Source organism: Moschus berezovskii, chromosome 13 (assembly GCF_049115385.1).
Source record: "Moschus berezovskii isolate FMDL1 chromosome 13, NW_MosBer_1.0, whole genome shotgun sequence".
NCBI classification, from domain to species: domain Eukaryota; kingdom Metazoa; phylum Chordata; class Mammalia; order Artiodactyla; family Moschidae; genus Moschus; species Moschus berezovskii.
In genome coordinates, this window is record NC_142472.1 from 87,172,684 (window position 1) to 87,195,045 (window position 22,362).

The window sequence follows — 22,362 nt, forward strand, 5'->3', positions numbered from 1 at the left end:
AATCTCTTCAAAATTTTTTTTCATACTTTCTTTTTCTCTTCTTCTGGGGCCCCTGTAGTTCAAATGTTGGTGCATTTAATATTTCTCCAGATGTCGCTGAGACTATCCTCAGTTCTTTTAATTTTTACTCTTCAACAGTTATTTCCACAATTTTATTTTCCAGCTCATTGGCCTGTCCTTTGATTCAGATATTCTGCTATTGATTCCTTCTAGAGTATTTTTAATTTCAGTAATTGTTTTGTTGGTTTCTGTATGTTTTTTCTTTAATTCTTCTAGGTCTTTGTTAATTGATTCTTGCATTTTTCTTCATTATATTTTCAAGGTTTTTGATCATCTTTACTATTATTATTCTGAATCTTTTTCAGGTAGTTTGCCTATGTCCTCTTCATTTATTTGGACTTCTGTTTTTCAAGTTTGTTCCTTCATTTGCAAAATTTCTCTGCCTTTTCATTTTTTTTGTTTTAACTTACTGTGTTTTAGGTCTCCTTTACCCAAGCTTCAAGGTTGAATGCTTTCTTTCTTTTTATTTCTGCCCTCCCAGGTTTGGTCCAGTGATAATGTAAACTCTATATAGCATGAGATGTGTGTGTGTGTGTGTGTGTGTGTGTGTGTGTGTTTTCCTCTGATGGGCAGGGTTGAGTGAGGTGGTAATCCTGTCTGCTAATGATTTGGTTTGTATTTTTGTCTTGTTTGTTGTTTGGATGAGGTGCCCTTCACAGGATGCTACTGGTAGTTGGATGATGCTGACTCTTCAAGCGGTTTCCTTTGTGGGAGTTCTCACTATTTTATACTCCCTAGAGTTAGGCGTTCTCTGGTAGTGTAGGGTCTTGGAGTCAGTGCTCCCACTCCAAAGGCTCAGGGCTTCTTGACCTCTGGCTAGGAACAGAGATTCCACAGGTGGTTTGTTATGGCACTAAGTGAGATTAAAACAAATACCCAAAAGTGAGAAATCAAAGATGAACTCCATACAAATGGCAGTTACAAAATCAGGCTAATGATAATCAAAATAATGGAATATATGCATGGGATATATATACACCCGTAAGCAAAATCAAATCAGTCCAACAAAAATAAAGTAGAATATATTGACCCAGCAAACAAAGGAAACCAAAAATGACATCCACCAGTTAAGAACAAAACTAAGGGACAAACTGGAAAAACAAAAACAACAGAAACAAAACTAAAGCAAGGTGCCAACTGCGGAAATAAGTAATGAAAATAAAACCACCAAATAAGGTGAGAAAAAGAAATTAAAGAAAGAAAAATTAGGTATGCAAAGTTAAACAGAGATAGGTAAAGAAGATTTGCATGTATTAAAGAATAACTGCAAGAGGAAAAGAACACTAGGAAAAGCAAAGGAATAAATGTATAAAAAATAACAATAAGTTTAAAAAACTTAAAAATTAAAATTAAAAAAAAGAGGGGAAAAAGGATAAGGCAACAAAAAGTAAAGGAAAACTCCACCGAACCGCAAAAGGCCAGTGTAGAGGCAGAGGTTTATAACAGCAGTAAGCTAGTAAAATCAACAACTACAACAGAAGGGTGAAAAAAGAAAAGAGTCCAAAAGAAACTACAGAACAAGTCAAAATAAAAGAATAATAAATAATACATATTTTTCTTGAGTCACTGCTATCAGCGTCCTTTCCCTCCCTGGGAGTCACAGTCCACCTTGCCTCCCTGAGACGCTCTTAACATTTCACTGGTCTCTAGACCTGCTGTGGGGGCAACTCAGACTCTTGTCCTGCTCCTGTATATTCTTGCCTCCAGTGTCCACAACTATCAAAACTAGTGTGTTTTCTTTTGCGTGAACTCTCAATGTCCTTTTATATATTCCACAGTCTGCCTAGATAATTGTGTGGCTTTAATCTGTAGGTTGTACAGCTGGTCTGATGGCTTTGGGTCTTCTTTCTTAGCCACACTGCCCCTGGGTTTCAACTGTGGTTTTATTTCCACCCCTGCATGTGGGTCCTCCACTGTGGTTTGCTCCTGTGGCTGCCCTGGAGGACTTGGGTCTACTCCAGTGAAGGCCAGGTGTGGGGGTGTAGCTAACATACCTACTTGGCTTGCAGGAGTTCTGGCAGCACCTGTGGAAAGTATTGGGCATGACTGAAGCTTCTCACAGGCATAGACACAAGGGTTTTTTGCCTATGGCAGTTCTGCCCCAGTGAGGGTTGGGAATGAAGCTGATGAAGCGGCTTGGGTTGTGGGGACCCTGACAGTTTCAAGTGTGCAGGGACACAGACTGCCTCCAGCCCAGGAGATATGGCCCTATCAGCCTTTTTTCAAGCCTCTGGTAGCCGGTGATCAGAAATCATTTATGGCTAGTCTTTCTCTCTAGCTCTGCCCATTCAGGCATCTAGAGGGCTCCTTTGCCTGGTGCCCTTCTCTGTTGTTCAGTGCGTCAGGCACATAGAGAGCGCCCCCGGCCGGGTCCTGCTCTGTAGATTGGTCCATCATGCACTTAAAGAGGCACCCTGGGTGGGTCCTAATCTGTAGTTGGGTGAGTCAGGCTCTTGATGGTGAAAGGTTGTTGCGGAATGACACAGACACTGGGATCTTGGCCTCCGGAGGAGAAGAATTCAATCTGGTGCCAGAGACGAGGCTTGATCGCTCAAAGCTTAAAGTATAAAGGAGATAGAGAAAGCTTCTAACATAGACATCATAAGGGGGCAGAAAGAGTACCCCTCTGCTAGTCTTCAGCTGGATGTTATATAGTCACTAGCAGTCTGTTAATAAAAGAAAGGAATGTCTAAAACTCAGAATGGCACCAGGCCCCTCATCCATAAGATGCATTTTGGGATAATCTTGACACCGGACGATTCATCCCGGGCCATAAAATGATTAACTTGAAATCCTGTAGAAGGGCAGATTACCATACAAATAGTTTCATTTTACATAGATTAAGGGAACAATATCTGAGTATAACATACGGGTTTGTCAAGTATGTTCTGAGCCATTTGGCAGAACGGACTTGAAGATAGAGTCTGGGGCAAATACGTAGTACATTAACATAGCTTAAGACCAACAATTCCGTAAGAAAAATGCATTGGTTAACTCAAGATTTGAGAATAGTTAACTTCAGGTGGAAAAGAAATGCAAAAGAGCGAAATGGCTGTCTGAGGAGGCCTTACAAATAGCTGTAAAAAGAAGAGAGGCGAAAAGCAAAGGAGAAAAGGAAAGATATAAGCATCTGAATGCAGAGTTCCAAAGAATAGCAAGGAGAGATAAGAAAGCCTTCCTCAGTGATCAATGCAAAGAAATAGAGGAAAACAACAGAATAGGAAAAACAAGAGACCTCTTCAGGAAAATTAGAGATTCCAAGGGAACATTTCATGCAAAGATGGGCTCGATAAAGGACAGAAATGGTATGGACCTAACAGAAGCAGAAGATATTAAGAAGAGGTGGCAGGAATACACAGAAGAACTGTACAAAAAAGATCTTCACGACCAAGATAGTCACGATAATGTGATCACTGACCTAGAGCCAGACATCTTGGAATGTGAAGTCAAGTGGGCCTTAGAAAGCATCACTACGAACAAAGCTAGTGGAGGTGATGGAATTCCAGTGGAGCTATTTCAAGTCTTGAAAGATGATGCTGTGAAAGTGCTGCACTCAATATGCCAGCAGATTTGGAAAACTCAGCAGTGGCCACAGGACTGGAAGAGGTCAGTCTTCATTCCAATCCCAAAGAAAGGCAATGCCAAAGAATGCTCAAACTACCGCACAATTGCACTCATCTCACACGCTAGTAAAGTCATGCTCAAAATTCTCCAAGCCAGGCTTCAGCAGTATGTAAACCGTGAACTCCCAGATGTTCAAGCAGGTTTTAGAAAAGGCAGAGGCACCAGAGATCAAATTGCCAACATCCGCTGGATCATGGAGAAAGCAAGAGAGTTTCAGAAAAACATCTATTTCTGCTTCATTGACTATGCCAAAGCCTTTGACTGTGTGGATCACAATAAACTGTGGAACATTCTGAAAGAGATGGGAATCCCAGACCACCTGACCTGCCTCTTGAGAAACCTGTATGCAGGTCAGGAAGCAACAGTTAGAACCGGTCATGGAACAACAGACTGGTTCCAAATAGGAAAAGGTGTACGTCAAGGTTGTATATTGTCACCTTGCTTATTTAACTTATATGCAGAGTACATCATGAGGAACGCTGGGCTGGAAGAAGCACAAGCTGGAATCAAGATTGCTGGGAGAAATATCAATAACCTCAGATATGCAGATGACACTACCCTTATGGCAGAAAGTGAAGAGGAACTCAAAAGCCTCTTGATGAAAGTGAAAGAGGAGAGTGAAAAGGTTGGCTTGAAGCTCAACATTCAGAAAACAAAGATCATGGCATCTGGTCCCATCACTTCATGGGAAATAGATGGAAAAACAGTGGAAACAGTGTCAGACTTTGTTTTTTTGGGCTCCAAAATCACTGCAGATGCTGATTGCAGCCATGAAATTAAAAGACGCTTGCTCCTTGGAAGGAAAGTTATGACCAACCTTGATAGTATATTAAAAAGCAGAGACATTACTTTGCCGACCAAGGTCCGTCTAGTCAAGGCAATGGTTTTTCCCGTGGTCATGTATGGATGTGAGAGTTGGACTGTGAAGAAAGCTGATCGCCGAAGAATCGATGCTTTTGAACTGTGGTGTTGGAGAAGACTCTTGAGAGTCCCTTATACTGCAAGGAGATCCAACCAGTCCATTCTAAAGGAGATCAATCCTGGATGTTCATTGGAGGGACTGATGCTAAAGCTGAAACTCCAATACTTTGGCCACCTCATGCGACGAGTTGACTCATTGGAAAAGACTCTGATGCTGGGAAAGGTTGGGGGCGGGAGGAGAAGGGGACGACGGAGAGTGAGATGGCTGGATGGCATCACCGACTCTGTGGACATGAGTTTGAGTGTACTCCGGGAGTTGGTGATGGACAGGGAGGCCTGGCGTGCTGTGATTCATGGGGTCGCGGAGAGTCGGACACGACTGAGCGACTGAACTGAACTGAACTGAACTGAACTTCAGGTGGAACCAGGTGTCATTATGGCAACACAGTATTTTAAGAGAAACTTCCTTTTAAATTTGTATAGAGAAGAAAAAATATTGCTAGTTTGTTTCCTCCTGCCGCTTAAGAGAGACAATAATGTCTGGCTGCTGCTGCTGCTGCTGCTGCTAAGTCACTTCAGTCGTGTCCCACTCTGTGTGACCCCATAGACGGAAGCCCACCAGGCTCCCCCGTCCCTGGGATTCTCCAGGCAAGAACACTGGAGCGGGCTGCCATTTCCTTCTCCAATGTGTGAAAGTGAAAAGTGAAAGTGAAGTCGCTCAGTCTTGTCTGACCCTTAGTGACCCCACGGACTGCAGCCTACCAGGCTCCTTCATCCATGGGATTTTCTAGGCAAGAGTACTGGAGTGGCTTGCAATTGCCTTCTCCACTTGAAGGCTATTTCCTCCGTTTGGAGACCCCTGGCCTTCCTGCCTGTTACCATATCAATGGGCCAGTCTTTCTATTGTTCAGCTGCCTATGCTGCTGATGCTGGAGTGTGGGGAGAGAGAGGCTACAGTGATGACATCACCTCCTGTGCATGACTCAGCAGTTTCGCCTTGCTTCCATGACTGTCTGCCTTTCCTCCACAGGCATTTCCCACCACAATCTCCTCCCACATGTCCCCTCGGTTCCTCTCACTGCAGTCAGCAGCAGCTCTCACTCTGGGATTGTTCCACAATCCCTACGCTCCAGCTCCCAGTCACTGTGCCTTCTAGGGCACCTGCCTCCCTGTCCAGCTTACATATGGCCTTAGCAAGGACTGTCTGATTCTCATTCCATTTAGGCTGCCACAAATCAGCTGCTTCACTTTCAGTCTTAAATGTTTCTCCTCTGGCCCAGACAACTGCCCAAATGTGGAGATCACACTCCACGCATCCATCAAGGGCTGGTCCAGTCTTATTAACACTCGTTTTTTTCCCCCTAGTTCCTTCATCCTGCCGAGTTTTGCATAGTTCTACATATTGTTTTCTGATGGTCAGCTACTCCTATCCACTCTCAGATGGTGTTTTGCAAACACTTCTGTGACCGAAGATGTATTCCTATGTATCCGTGGAGAGAAATGTACTCCACATCCAACTATTCCCCTGCCATCTTGTTTTCTGTCATTAGCTTTTTAAGTCAATATTTTTTTCTCATGGTTTTGAATCTTTCATAATTTCACTTCACATGTCACTGTACCTTAAGTCAATCTTATTCCTATCTGAATTACTGCTTTTGATCTTTCATTATCCTCACTTAAAATGTTCTTTTCTTTCCACTTGTCTATTCTGATCCTATCCATCTTCCAACATTTGCTTCAAATCTCATCTGGTCTACACTAACTGATTTAACCATTTTCAGTCAATATTTAAATCTACATCAGATAATTCAGTGGTTGATTTTTTATATATTGTATTCTTCATGACTATTCATACTAATGTTGTCACCATAAACTGTTTGAAATTATTTTTTTCATTATTCTCATAGAATTCTGTAGAATTATGAGTAACTAACAGATATTAATACATTTTCACCATAATGAAAAATGATCCACTCTGTTTTTCCTAGCATCTGATTGTGGCTATCACTCTGACTGTGATTATAATAAGTAAAAATTTTTGCTATAAATCATGGCTTTAAAAAAGTGTAGTTCACCTCATTTAATTCCAGTTGCACTTGGTACCAGCTTATCTTTTTGTAAGGGAAATGACCCCAGAAGAAAATATTTAAGAACTTTTAAATTTTATTATGAACATCTTTTGAATTTTTATAAATAATAATTATCAACATAAGTAAGTATGGCCTAGTAGGACAGTAGAAAAAGAACAATTATTCCTTAAATTGTGGAAAAGGTGGGAGCTTCAGTAAAATAAAACTGCTATTGTTCATGTTCTATTTGCTTTAATTAGGCCAACTTATCCTAGAAATAACCTAAGACTATTCAAGAGAAACAGAAGAGTGGAATACTTCTTCTGACAAAAGGTCAAGTTAAAATAAAGTACCACAAAGGGTCACAATAGTGTCCTACTTTTTTTTTTTTTAAACAGGGACAGTGTCACTTCACATTGTAGTGCTAAAATTACATTGAGCTCAAGTGGGAATTAGATATCTTATAAGATAGCTTCAATGCTATTTAAGATTTTTCTAGTCAAAGCCTCCATCAAACATAGCTTAAGGATTTAGGGTAGAGCAAAAAATAAAATAATAATTGTATCTTCTTAAAATTTATAACACCACTTAAAATAAAAAATTCAACAGCTATTTTAAGTTCGAAGCATGTTTTAATAATTATCCTCTGAACTTCTATGAGCCATGAACTATTACTAAACTTTTCATCTCATTGAGGTTATAGAAAATCATAGTTAAGTTTATAAAAATTTAAAATAATTTTTTTTATCAACGCTTAGTAGCAAAACTACAATTCTAAAAATATATTCAATTTATAATAGTTATATATATTTCTCAATCTCCTTTATAGATGCAAATATTTTTAGTCTTTTCTAAATTTTATCAGCAATATCACTAAAGCATTGCCAGGAAGGTGACTTAGAATATTGACTACTTTATTTTATTGCACTATGAAACCAAGTGCTGAAGTTGTGAACTATGCATTCAAAAGAATTGCTTTATGGCTCACAGACTATAGGTAAGGGACAAGTGAAACCTATTAAGGTGTTTCCAAATAATATAAAACATCACATAACGGAAATCTGTTTCTCAACTGATAAGTCAGTTTATCACTTCTGATTCATTGGTCGATGAAATCAGATAAGTAAACACAAAATGATTAAGATGCAACTTGTGTCCTCAACAGGTTCATATTTGTGTGTATGTGCATGTGTATGTCTGTGTGTGTGCATGTGGGTCTGAGAGAGAAAGAAACATTACACATACAAGTATTATTACAGCAGAACTCAATTTGTGTTTTGAATCTATTTTATCAAGAAGGAAGAGCATAATCTTGATTATTTTTATGCTGTTTTCCCTCTTTTCCTTGGAACTGTGACAAAATCCTGAGTGCATGTAGGTCCAGGTCTGAGTGTGTTTGGGCAGGGAAAATCTGACCCCTTAGGTACTTATTGACACAAGTAAGCTGTAAATGAGCACACGTTACAGAGCCAATCATTCACTCAAGTATCCCTTCCACAATATCTCCTCTCTGGATCTCTAACCCTGCATAGAGTAAAGACAACTTTGTTCTCAGATTCCACATCTCTGACATGTCTCTAATACAACCAGGAAAGCAATGCTTTACATCTTACAAATCCCATCTAATTCTCTGTTCTCATTACTATTCTTATTCATCATGATTTTTCCTCAGATACAATTTCTCTGCCCCAGTGTTCTTTGGCCTTAAATAACTCACATGCTATTTATGTCTAAAGGTATAAACTTTTGGAAATGTACATGCAGAGATCAACAAATTGTTTCCATTTTGTGCTGTCATGCTCCTCTCCCCTTAAAAGAAGGAACTCTAAAGTTCTAACTTCTTTTTGGAAGATGAGGTAGGGTTGGACTGTGCTTAGAAATAAGGAAATTATTTTTAAATATTATGATACCACAGTTAATATCTGCAGAAGAAATAATGGTGGTGACTATATACAATGCTAAGGAGATAATAAGACATTTGAAGGAAAAGTATGTATACTCCCTGAAGAGACGGGAGGTAACTTTGTTCAAGCAAAAAGTTGATGCAGCTCACAAAGTAGAACTGTAATAACTCACTTCCCCTAAATAAGGGAAGACTGGATGCAATAACAATTGCAGGAAATAAAACTCTGAAATACTGACTATATGGAAAGAGGAAGAAGGGACATAAGAGGAAGCAGTGTCCAGGAAACAGTTATATACTCAAAAGGACATGAACAAGGCCAACATGGAATACAAAATATAAGTTGACCTTATGGATGTCATTTAGGAATTCTTATAGGAAAGGGAGCATTCAGTAGGACAAAGTAAAAGTTCAGCAAGCCATATGTCAAATGATTAGAGCCTGTGATTTTAGAGCACCAGGAATTCTGAAACTCATAATCTAAGTATGCTTTGCTTCCTTCATGTAACATCAAAGAGTCCAAGAAATACATAAAGTTGTAAGCCAGTAGGATCCAGCCATTTCATAAACCAAATAGGATTTTCTGTAAAACACAAAATGTAAAATACACCCAAAAATGGTGATAGAAAATTAAGCTGCCTAGATTCACTGCTGTATTATTCCGAGTTTCATGACCTTTGACTCTTCTAGTACCTGACTCCAGTTCAGTTCAGTTGCTGAATCATGTCTGACTCCTTGCCACCCCATGAATCACAGCGCGCCAGGCCTCCCTGTCCATCACCAACTCCCGGAGTTCAAACTCATCTCCATCGAGTCGGTAATGCTATCCAGTCGTCTCATTCTCTGTCGTCCCTGTCTCCTCCTGCCCCCAATCCCTCCCAGCATCAGAGACTTTCCCAGTGAGTCAACTCGTCGCATGAGGTGGCCAAAGTATTGGAGTCTCCGTTTTAGCATCAGTGCTTCCAATGAACACCCAGGACTGATCTCCTTTAGAATGGACTGGTTGGATCTCCTTGCAGTCCAAGCGACTCTCAGTCTTCTCCAACACCACATCTTCTTCGGCGATCAGCTTTGTTCACAGTCCAACTCTCACATCCATACATGACCACGGGAAAAACCATAGCCTTGACTAGACAGACTTTTGTTGGCAAAGTAATGTCTCTGCTTTTTAATATACTATCTAGGTTGGTCATAACTTTCCTTCCAAGGAGTAAGCGTCTTTTAATTTCATGGCTGCATTCAGCATCTGCAGTGATTTTGGAGCCCAAAAAATAAAGTCTGACACTGTTTCCACTGTTTCTCCATCTATTTTCCATGAAGTGATGGACCAGATGCCATGATCTTTGTTTTCTGAATGTTGAGCTTCAAACCAACTTTTTCACTCTCCTCTTTCACTTTCATCAAGAGACTTTTTAAGTTCCTCTTCATTTTCAGTCATAAGGTTGGTGTCATCTGCATATCTGAGGTTATTGATATTTCTGCAGGCAATCTTGATTCCAGCTTGTGCTTCTTCCAGCCCAACGTTCCTCATGATGTACTCTGCACATAAGTTAAAGAAGCAGGGTGACAATATGCAGCCTGACGTACTCCTTTTCCTATTTGGAACCAGTCTGTTGTTCCATGTCCAGTTCTAACTGTTGCTTCCTGATCTGCATACAGGTTTCTCAAGAGGCAGGTCACGGAGTCTGATATTCCCATCTCTTTCAGAATGTTCCACAGTTTATTGTGATCCACACAGTCAAAGGCTTTGGCATAGTCAGTAAAGCAGAATAAATGATTTTTCTGGAACTCTCTTGCTTTTCCCATGATCCAGTGGATGTTGGCAATTTGATCTCTGGTTCCTTTGCCTTTTCTAAAACCAGCTTGAACATCTGGAAATTCACGTTTCACGTATTGTTGAGCCTGGCTTGGAGAATTTTGAGCATGACTTTACTAGTCCATTATAGGGGTCTGGAATGCAAAATACCTGACTTAAACCACAACAATTTTCATTTCCTTTTCCCTTTATTTGCTGTGAGAGCTAGGCTTTTATTATTACTTTTTCTACTAAACAAAAATTTCAAGGTTTTAGATTTTCAGAGTTGATTATGTAAATTCTATTTAGCCATCATAAGGTCAAGAGTTGAAAGGTTAAATTTCCTATAAAATTCCAATAAATTAATGGAGAAAACACATTTGTAAATCAATGCCTTAATTAATGACTGTTAAAAGAGAGGCACAGGGGGCTAGCAATTCATTTTTAACCCTGCCAGTTTTATACTGTTATGTCAAGTATATATTAGTAACAAATGATGACTCAAAAGATGGACACTCTGTAGAATATAAAATGAATTGACTTCCTTGCATTCTATCCAGTCTACTACTCTAAGACTTACACTCTGAATTTGGTACTGTTAAAATAATATGTTTTTCTGACTGATTTTCTTTTCCACTTTTTCTTACCATGTAACGGCTTCCAAAATATTTTATTTTATGGCTCAGTTCAGTTCAGTCGCTCAGTCGTGTCCGACTCTTTGCGACCCAATGAATCACAGCATGCCAGGCCTCCCTGTCCATCACCAACTCCCGGAGTTCACTCAAACTCATGTCCATTGAGTCGGTGATGCCATTCAGCCATCTCATTCTCTGTCGGCCCCGTCTCCTCCCGCCCCAAATCCTTCCCAGCATCAGAGACTTTTCCAGTGAGTCAACTCATCGCATAAGGTGGCCAAAGTATTGGAGTTTCAGCTTTAGCATCAGTCTTTCCAATGAACACCCAGGATTGATCTCCTTTAGAATCACCATTTACTAAATAGCATACTAATTGAATATTTGATACACCATTGAAGTAGTAAACTTCATTGCTCAATAATGCATGTATATATTATCTATGGTATTATACCTCATCAGGGTAAGAATACTGAGATGCAATTTTTGTGATCATTAATAGATGAAAACAAGACTGCCTGATTAACGTCCAAACACCACAGTGAAAGAGGGCACTTTTTCTTTGTTGGGCATAGACTTGACTTGACTCTCCCTCTTCTCAGCTTTGTCCCAGGTGTCTTAGTGCATCTGAAGTCTCAGTTTCTGCATATTTGAAAATTCAATGATACAATGCAAGTAAAAGCCTTTCTTAGTATCTGGCATATAGTAGAGGGATGCTATATTTACAATACCATATGTGAAATAGATAACCAATGTTAATTTTCTGTATGACTCAGGGAACTCAAACAGGGGCTCTGTAACAGGCTAAAGGGTGGGATGGGGAGGGAGGTGGGAAGGAGGGAACATGGGTGAATCTATGCTTGATTCGTTTTTTCTTTTTTCATTTTTTAAAAATTTAATTGGAAGCTAATTACTTTACAATATTGTAGTGGTTTTTGCCATACATTGACATGAATCAGCCATGGGTGTAGATGTGCTTCAGATCCTGAACCCCTTACCACCTCCCTCCCCATCCTATCCCTTAGGGTCATCCCAGTGCACCAGCCTGAGCACCTTGTCTCATGCATCGAATCTAAACTGGCGATCTATTTCACATATGATAATACACATGTTTCAATGCTGTTCTCTCACATTATCCCACCCTTGCCTTCTCCCACAGGGTCCAAAAGTCTGTTCTTTACATCTGTGTCTCTTTTGCTGTCTTTCACATAGAGTCATTGCTACCATCTTTCTAAATTCCATATATATGTGTTAATATACTTTATTGGTGTTTTTCTTTCTGACTTACCTCGCTCTGTAAAATAAGGTCCAGTTTCATTCCCCTCATTAGAACTGATTCAAATGTATTCATTTTAATGGATGAGTAACATTCCATTGTGCATATGTACCACAGCTTTCTTCTCCATTCTTCTGTCGATGGACATCTAGGTTGATTCCATGTCCTGGCTATTATAAACAATGCTGCAATGAACATTGGGGTACACGTGTCTCTTTCAATTCTGGTTTCCTCGGTGTGCATATCCAGCAGTGGGATTGCTGGGTCATATGGCAGTTCTAGTTCCAGTTTTTTAAGAAATCTCCACACTGTTCTCCATAGTGATTGTACTAGTTTGCATTCCCACCAACAAGGTAAGAGGGATCCCTTTTCTCCACACCCTCTCCAGCAATTATTGCTTGTAGACTTTTGGATAGCAGCCATTCTGACTGGCATGAGATGGTACCTCATTGTCATACTGATTTGCATTTCTCTAATAATGAGTGATGTTGAGCATCTTTTCATGTGTTTGTTAGCCATCTGTATGTCTTCTTTGGAGAAAAGTCTGCTTAGTTCTTAGGCTCATTTTTTGATTGGGTCACTTTTCTGAAATTGAGCTTCAGGAGTTGCTTGTATATTTTTGAGATTAATTCTTTGTCAGTTGCTTCATTTGCTATCATTTTCTTCCATTCTGAAGGCTGTCTTTTCACCTTGCTTATAGTTTCTTTCATTGTGCAAAAGCTTTTAATTTTAATTAGGTCCCATTTGTTTATTTTTGCTTTTATTTCCATTACTATGGGAGATGGGTCATAGAGGATCCTGCTATGATTTATGTCAGAGAGTGTTTTGCATATGTTTTCCTCTAGGAATTTTATAGTTTCTAGTCTTAGATTTAGATCTTTAATCCATTTTGAGTTTATTTTTGTGTATGGTGTTAGAAAGTGCTCTAGTTTCATTCTTTTACAAGTGGTTGACCGGTTTTCCCAGCACCACTTGTTAAAGAGATTGTCTTTTCTCCATTCTATATTCTCATATGGCTGATTCTTGTTAATGTATGACAGAAAACCACAAAATTCTGTAAAGCAATTATACTTCAATTAAAAAAATTAAAAAAAATGGGATTCAGAAGATCAGGCTTTTAAATATTTTACAAATGAGAATAGTTAGCTTTCAAGTACAGTGAAGCTTTCTTTTTTTTTTTAATTTTAAAATTATTTGGAGGTTAATTACTTTACAATATTGGATTGGTTTTGGCACACACTGACATGAATCCACCCCGGGTGTACATGTGTTCCCCATCTTGAACTCCCCTTCCCACTTACCTCCCCATATCATCCCTCTGGGTCATCCTAGTGCACCAGCCCCGAGCATCCTGTATCGTGCATTGAACATGGACTGGTGATTTGTTTCACGTATGGTAATATACATGTTTCAATTCTTGCTTTTGATTATTTCTAGATGTGTGTGCATTTTCTTCCTTATAAGCTTCATGATACGTGATGAGACACCAAAGGTATGATATGAATGTAGGTTATTTGGTGATTGCTTTGCAAAAGCCAGTATTAGTTTCTTCATTATTCCTCCAAGCATAAATTTATTTTATTTGTTTTCTTGCTGGTATCATTTGATGTTGGTAAATTTAGACTAATATGTCCTATGGAAGCAGAAATTTTTATGCATTAGTTATATTCAACTGTATCCAAACACACTTCTGAAAAGCAATTCAAGATTTACAATTTATTGCACAAAGTCTCCTGTGCCACAATTCTGTAATAGAAATTAATTTGGGGTCATTTATATCAGAGAAATATATAGCAAAATAACAAGGTATAGTAATTTCACCTCTAAGATACCACTCAGCCATTAGGAATGATATGTGTCTCATCATAGTTTTACTGTCTCACAGTAGTGAATTAGTAGCATGTAAAGCTTATATCCTTTTATTACACATCTATTTTCTTAGACAGGATAGAATAAGTAGATGCAGTTTGTACCACTCAATCTTCATAGCAATCTAATGTCAGATGTTCCAATCTGCATACACATGCATGCTTAGTCACTTAGTCGTGTCTGACTCCGGGTGGTCCTGTGGGATATATCCCACCAGGTACCTCTGTCCATGGAATTTTTCAGGCAAGCATATTGGAGTGGGTTGCCATTTCCTCCTCCAGAGGATCTTCCCTACCCAGGGGTCAGATCCACGTTTCCTGTATCTTCTGCCTTTGTATGTGGATTGTTTACTGCTGAGCCATGGGGGAAGCCCCCTAATCCCATATAACAGGCCAGAAAGCAGTTTGAGAGGCACGATGAACTGGTCAGTGTCTCAAAGCAGTCACACTCCGCAGTCAGAATTCTAAGAATAAAAATATAGTAAATTATATTTGTTAAATATAAATTGAAAACCACATAAAATAATTTACATTAGATTTGGCAGTGCTTTGGCTCCTCCTGTTTCCATCCAAACCTGTGTCACACTTAGGGTATTTCAGAACAGCAATTGCCAGGAATATCCCATAGCCTTGATTACTTTCTTTAGTAAATGTGCTTTTTTATGTGACTTTCAAACTCTGGATGGAACTCTAAGGGAGTATTCATGAATATAAATAATGAACTTGGAGGACAGAGGAAGACAAAGCAAAAGGGCATCTGGTGAACTGGAGTAGAGAAATAAGACAATTTAAGTCTCTTTATTAACTATGTAATTGTTTTAATCATGATACTTGAGTTCTGATTCTAAATTCTCTAAATATGCAACATACATTGGAATAATATCTCATTTTGAATAATACCATTGTCTAAAATAAAAGAACAATTTGATAACTTATGAATTTTTTTTTCATGAATGTGCTAGGGGTGCAAGGGAGTATAAATGTGTTGTTTTTAACACATAATTTCATTCATTTTCAATTAACAATAATTATTACCTCCCATTCCTTCCCCATTTATTCATGCAATGACCTTCTGAAAACAATGACTACTGATAAATTGATTAGAAAAATAATTTAGTTGCTAGATTTTGATTCCTTGATATCAAAATGTACTCTAAGCAGTTTTATGTATCTAGAAATAGAATTATCCACTGTAAAATATTAGAATGACAACATTTCAGACTTTGGAAACTAAATTGTGTGATTCATGCATTTTTCAAAGAATCTGAGTGAGTTTCAAACGAACAAGCTACTTCATATCCTTAATCCTTCTTAGAAAATAAATGAAAGAAATAAACTGACTTTTCTCTTTATAGTAATACTTCTGTACAGAGCTTTTTAAATATATGCCCCAGTAATTTTGTTTCTTTAACTGAATTTCATTATTTCCTAGTTCCATCAGAATTGCAATTTGGTAAGATGTAACGAAAATGATGTTGCTGTTGTTGTTTTCAGAAAGAGCATTAATGATTCAAATTGTAGAGCAATTTACAGATAGATTCACTAATGCAAAATAATTTATATTAACAAGTGTTTGTTGATAATGATGTATTTGTAGAATCTGTAAGGAGCAGCTAAAGAAAACTCACATGTGATACTTATTGAAATGCAATATTGAAAGGCTGATTATCTGTCTTTGTCCACTTTCATTCTGCCTATAAATATTTAAATTATTCAGGTATAAGGAAATTGAAACAGTCATGCACTCTTTCAAGGGATATTCAGCCTCTGCAGAAATACATCAAATAAAATATCCATGAAAGAGACAGAGACTAATCTTTTGTGTAAAGAGTGAAATTTTAGGTACAAATTTTCATATTGACCTATATATCATGAAGAACTGACCTCTGCTCAGAACTGGAATTTCAGTTTGTCACCTGCATGATAGAGGATTATGCTGGGAGATCTTTAATAAGAGAATTGCTTGGCTGTTTTCCTCTCAACACAAAATGTCCTTTAATATAACAGGCTATATTAACATCAGCTTTGATACAGCAAATATTCAGAGCAGGGGACTTGTCTACTTATTTCTTTGGATTTTCAGTTCAGTTCAGTTCAGTCGCTCAATCGTGTCCGACTCTTTGGGACCCCATGAATCACAGCACATCAGGCCTCCCGTCTATCACCAGCTCCCAGAGTTCACTCAAACTCATGTCCATCGGGTCGGTGATGCCATCCATCCATCTCATTCTCGGTCGTCCCTGTCTCCTCCCGCCCCCAATCCCTCCCAGCATCAGTCTTTTCCAGTGAGTCAACTCATCGCATGAGGTGGCCAAAGTATTGCAGTTTCAGCTTTAGCATCAGTCCTTCCAATGAACACCCAGGATCGATCTCCTTTAGAATGGACTGGTTGGATCTCCTTGCAGTCCAAGGGACTCTCAAGAGTCTTCGCCAGCACCACAGTTCAAAAGCATCAATTCTTCGGCGCTCAGCTTTCTTCACAGTTCAACCCTCACATCCATACATGACCAAGGGAAAAACCATAGCCTTGACTAGATGGACCTTGGTTGGCAAAGTAATGTCTCTGCTTTTTAATATGCTATCTAGGTTGGTCATAACTATATTATATATAAAAATAATGTAATATAAATGATAATATAAATATGCATGTAGTAATACAATTTAATATGAATAGAAATATAATCCACTTTCATACATAAAACATAAATATTAAATAATAGTATTCAAATAATTTTAATAATTTTTTACATTTACATAATATTTAAAATGAGCATAGACTTTATTAGATGTCTACAATATGATTTTACTTTAAAATTTGCTTTTTAATTGATGATAAAAATTAATATTAAATATTAAACAAGCAATTACAATATCAGGCTATTTTGTAATTTATTATTGCTTTAATAGAATTTATGTTTTTTTTGAGTTTCAATATTTTATTAAAATAGCATATTTAACCACTGTTAACCAAGAATATTAATTTTATCCCCACCCCAACCCTATATGCAGCACGACACAGTAGTGATTTCAAATATCCTTGATCGTGATAGCAAACAGAAACATTTCAAAGTCAAATTTGCATCTAAAAACTAAGCCTTGGAAAAATTCTACATTAGAAGAAACATCACAAAGTTCTCGAGCAGAATTCTTTTCTCTGCCTAAGAATTAATGTAGAATGCCACCCACCTGACATTACTGCCGGTCTGCTTTTTCTCCTCTATGCATAGAATAACGTCTCATTTATAAGAACCCACTTCATAAATTAATTGGCATTTTCACCTCATTTAATGTTCCTTTTAAGCTTCATAAAGAAACCAGTAAATAAAACTGTAGAAGACAGTCTCAACATAGGCTCTCACAGCAAGATAAAAAACTTGAAAATATGCAGAGATGCATCGATGCTATTTTACATAAAAAGATTTTAAAAAGTGCAAGGCAAAATCTGCAGGTTTTTTAGAGGAGTTTTTAGGCACATCCATTTCTTAAAGTAAGCTTCAGTTGAATTCCAGTTTTTTTCTTCATGACACCTGTTTTAGTCTTTCTTAAAAAAAAAAAAAAATACACCCTGTCAAGTGTGAAACAGGGCATCTGCGGTCCCGAAAGGTGAGGTTTTCCATTATGGCGTGTCGGTCCTTTTTTTTCATCCTTGCTGGCTTTTGTTTCAGCATGTACTGGTTATTTTGCCTGGTACTTGAGTTCTTTCCGGAAGTAGTGGATGACTTTGTTTAACCCTTCCTTCAGCGGGACCACTGGCTCCCACTCCAGCATCAGCTTTACTTTCTTGATGTCTGGTTTCCTTTTCTGGGTGTCATCCTAGGATTCAGAAAGAAACTGAATTTCACTTCCGCTGCCAACGAGGTTTTTGATGAGCTGAGCAAATTCTAGGATGGTATGTTCTGGGTTCCCCAGGTTGACCGGGCTGCTGACGTTGCTCTTCATGAGTGCCACAAGGCCATTCACCAGGTCACTGATGTACTGGAAGGCCCTTGTCTGTGATCCAGATCCATACACTGTGAGCGGCTCTCCCTGCAGCACCTGCAGAATGAAGTTGCTGACCACCCGGCCACATTCATGTGCATTCAGGGCCCGAAGGTGTTGAAGATCCTGACCACGCTACTTCCACGCCCTCCTGCTTCATGTAGGCATAGCACATGATCTCAGCGTCTTGCTTCCCTTCGTCATAGCACACTCGGGGTCCTATGGGATTCACGTGGCCCCAGTAATTCTCAGTTTGTGGGTGAACTTCAGGGTTTATGTACACCTCTGAGGTGGAGGCCAGGAGTAGACGGGCCCCAACTCGCTTTGCCAGCCCCAGCATGTTCAGTGTCCCGATGGTGCTGGTCTTCAGTGTCTTGATGGGGTTGTACATGTAGTTGGGAGGCGAGGCAGGAGAGGCCAGGTGGTAGATCTGGTCCACTTCGATGTACAGTGGCTCCACCATGTCGTGTTTGATCAGCTCAAAGTTCTCGGGGCCGATCCAGTGCTCCACGTTCCTCTTCCTGTCAGTGAAGAAGTTGCCCACCATCGTCACTTCATGACCGTCCATCATGAGTTTGTCTGTGAGGTGGGAAACCACAAAGCCTGAGCCCCTGGTTACCAAAATTCTTTTATGGTCCTTTTCTGATAAAAATTTTACTGGCGGATATTTCTGGGTGAAACTCTTTTCCAAATCTCTGATTTTCTCCCTTAGCGGTTCAATCTCTTCAATCCTGCTCTCAAGTCTGAGCTCCCAGGTTTCCTGGATGGACCTTATGTTAACGAAGTTACCCCAAACAGAGGCCATGTAGGCGAGCAGCGCGATGCCCAGCAGCAGCTTCATCCTACTGCAGAAGCCAGCGGATGCTAGGGGAAGCAGCAGCTGACTCAGCATCCCGGGCCTCGCGCTGTGACCACCCAACTACTAGAATTTATTAAATAAACTTATTTTATAAATAAATTTCATGAATTTTAAAAATATTTATGTGATATTTGAGAATTTTAAAATCAAGTGTTTAAAAAATCTGTTACATTGTCTACACAAATCCAGAATCTTCTTGGCTCCAATTAATAATCCAAGATCGATGCTTTTGAACTGTGGTGTTGGAGAAGACTCTTGAGAGTCCCTTATACTGCAAGGAGATCCAACCAGTCTATTCTAAAGGAGATCAATCCTGGATGTTCATTGGAGGGACTGATGCTAAAGCTGAAACTGCAATACTTTGGCCACCTCATGCGACGAGTTGACTCACTGGAAAAGACTCTGATGCTGGGAAAGGTTGGGGGTGGGAGGAGAAGGGGACGAAGGAGAATGAGATGGCTGGATGGCATCACCGACTCTGTGGACATGAGTTTGAGTGTACTCCGGGAGTTGGTGATGGACAGGGAGGCCTGGCGTGCTGTGATTCATGGGGTCGCAGAGAGTCGGACACGACTGAGCGACTGAACTGAACTGACGTGGTTTTGAGCTTGGTATTCTTGGGACCTACATTCTCTGAGAGCTAAACCACTCATGTATTTATCAATACATTAATGTCATCTAATAGTTATTTCATACTTATCTTGTTCCTGGTGCTAATATCTTTGAATCTTATTACATTAGTAATAACCAATGCTTACAACAATCTTCAAAATTAAGTTTGTTGTTAGTGGATGAACTAGACAGTCAAATAGTCTGGTTCCATAAATATATCATTGCTTTGTCTCATCAAAAATGCAAACAAACAAATGATCAATAGAAATTATTGGAAAATATTTCTTTACATGTAAAACCAAAGATGGAAAATATAGTAAAGGTTTGGAATTCTCATTCTGAAGCAGATGATATCTTTGTTTTACCTTAAGATTTTCCTTTTCTGCAACAGACAAAAAAGGTTATTATTTTTCCTCTACTTACAGAAAACTAAAAACTTGCCCAATCTTCTAGATCTGCATCCTTCCCTCAAGGAGCTATATTCTAAATTTTACATGCTAACTGGGTGTCTCTAATTTCCCATAAACATTAGCATTTAACTTCTAGGTTAGGAAAGAGAGAAAAGAGAATCCTTCTAAGATCATCATGGTAGCAACATCACTCACTCATGGAAGCCTTTGGGTGGAGATGCTTAGTTAATTCGAACTTCATACCAACAATAAACATTGTCTTATAGTATAATATGTCCATAAACTATTTGGAACATACATATAATAAAAATGCAATGTTTATCTGTAATTAAAATTTAACTGATGTTCTGTATTTTATCTAGCAATGCTTGTGCAGACAACAACTTAATTATGAATCCTTTTAAGACTGTTCATTAATCTGTTACAGAGAAACATAGATATGGGTTGATGATGAGCTTTTGACCTCCCATTATTTTACTCCACTTAATTTGGATGATCCAATAATTATCCTAAAAATACTCAGAGCATCATCAAAGCATTCTTTAAGTTTGATACAGCATTCTTTTCTGAAAATAGATACATAATTTCAAATGCACAAACTCTTCTTTGCTTAAAATCATCCAAAACCCAAGAATTACCTAAAGTAGCGTTCTTAATCTGCCACATAAAATCACTGACTATCTGTTCCTTGCATATACCACTCACTTTATGTCTTAACTTTTCTTTTCATGATACACAAGTTTCAGCTCTGTGAAATTGTTTTATATTTCCTTAATAGAACGTTTGACTGGTGTTTTTCTATGACTTCTCAGTCTTAAATGTCCATCTCTTTATGTACAATTCTTTTAACCTTCAAGAATTATATGTACAGAGGGGTGGTCCTAAGATGGCAGAGGAATAGAACAGGGAGACCACTTTCTCCTCCACAAATTCATCAAAAGAACTCTTGAACGCTGAGTAAATTCCACAAAACAACTTCTGAATGCCAGCTGAGGACATCAGGCACCAAGAAAAACAGCCCATTGTCTTCAAAAGGAGGTAGGAAATAATATAAAAGATAAAAAGAGAGGCAAAAGAGGTAGGGATGGAGATCTGTCCCTGGGAAGGGAGTCTTAAAAAAGATAGAAGTTTCCAAACACCAGGAAACACTCTCACTGGTGAGTCTGTGGTGTGCCTTTGGAACCTCAGAGGGCAACATAACTGGGAGGAAAAATAAATAAATAATTAAAACTCACAGATTACGCGGCCAATACTAACTCCCAGCAGAGAAGCAGTGCAGATGCCCTCATCCGCCACTAGCAAGTGGGGGCTGGGAATGGAGGTGCAGCTGCATTGCTTAGAGTGAGGACTGGGCCTGAATGCACCGAGGGCAATCTGAGGGAACTAACTTGAGATAGCAAGGCAGGCCGTGGGATAGCTACTCTGAGAAAAGGCAAAAAGCCCTAACCTAAGAAACTGCCAGACCCACTCACAGAAAAAAGAACTAGAGCTAGCCGGCTGCAGATGGCCCATCACCCCCCCGAGACAGCAAGGGGAGGGCAGCCAGAGCCAGAAGAAGGTAATTGAGGTCCCAGAGAGGCATCATCTACCAAACTGACTGCAAGCAGGTTTCGTTGCTAGCCAAGGCTTCTTGGGATTCTGGATGGTGGATATCCACCTGAGAAGGCGTGCCAGTTGTACACCCGGAAAACTGAGCAGCAGGGATCTGGGAGGCTATAAGTCGCAGCGACTATGCTCGCCAAACACCTGGTTACCTGAGCTGCTTGGACCTGGGAAGGGTGCAAAACCCTAGGAAGGGCACAAAACGGAGGCCCAACCAAGTCTGTGCCTTTGTGAAGTACCCGAGTACCTGAACCTGAGTGGCTTTGACCTGGGAAGTGCATGCAACCCAGGGCTGGCCTCAGACAGTTCCCAGCAGACCAACCTACAGCCTGAGCAGTATAGACAGGGAAAACACACACGCCGTGAGCAGGGGCAAACCCAGTGTGGCCAAGACACTGCGAGTACTCCCCACAGACTCCAGTGATATTTGTTTGCAGCGTTCCTCCCTCCCCACAGCACAACTTAACAAGGGAGCCTAAAAAAAGTAACCACCACCGCCCCCTGTGTCAGGGCAGAAATTAGACACTGAAGAGACCAGCAAACAGAAGAAGTTAAAACAGAGGGAACTGCCTTGGAAGTGACAGATGGAGAAGTCTTGAGGCTATTGAAAGAATAAGACTGAAAACCAGAGGCAGGAGGCTTAAGTCCAAATCCTGAGAACATCAGAGGGCTTCTGACTCCATTGAACATTAATCAATAGGAGCTCATCAAACGCCTCCATACCTACACTGAAACCAAGCATCACCCAAGGGT

At 39.5% G+C, this 22,362-nt stretch overlaps 1 pseudogene; it reads right to left on the reverse strand.

Moving 5' to 3' along the window:
* Nucleotides 1–751: 751 nt before the first annotated feature.
* LOC129556188 (UDP-glucuronic acid decarboxylase 1 pseudogene) lies at nt 752–19,018 on the reverse strand (annotated as a pseudogene).
* Between the last annotated feature and the right edge of the window lie 3,344 nt (nt 19,019–22,362).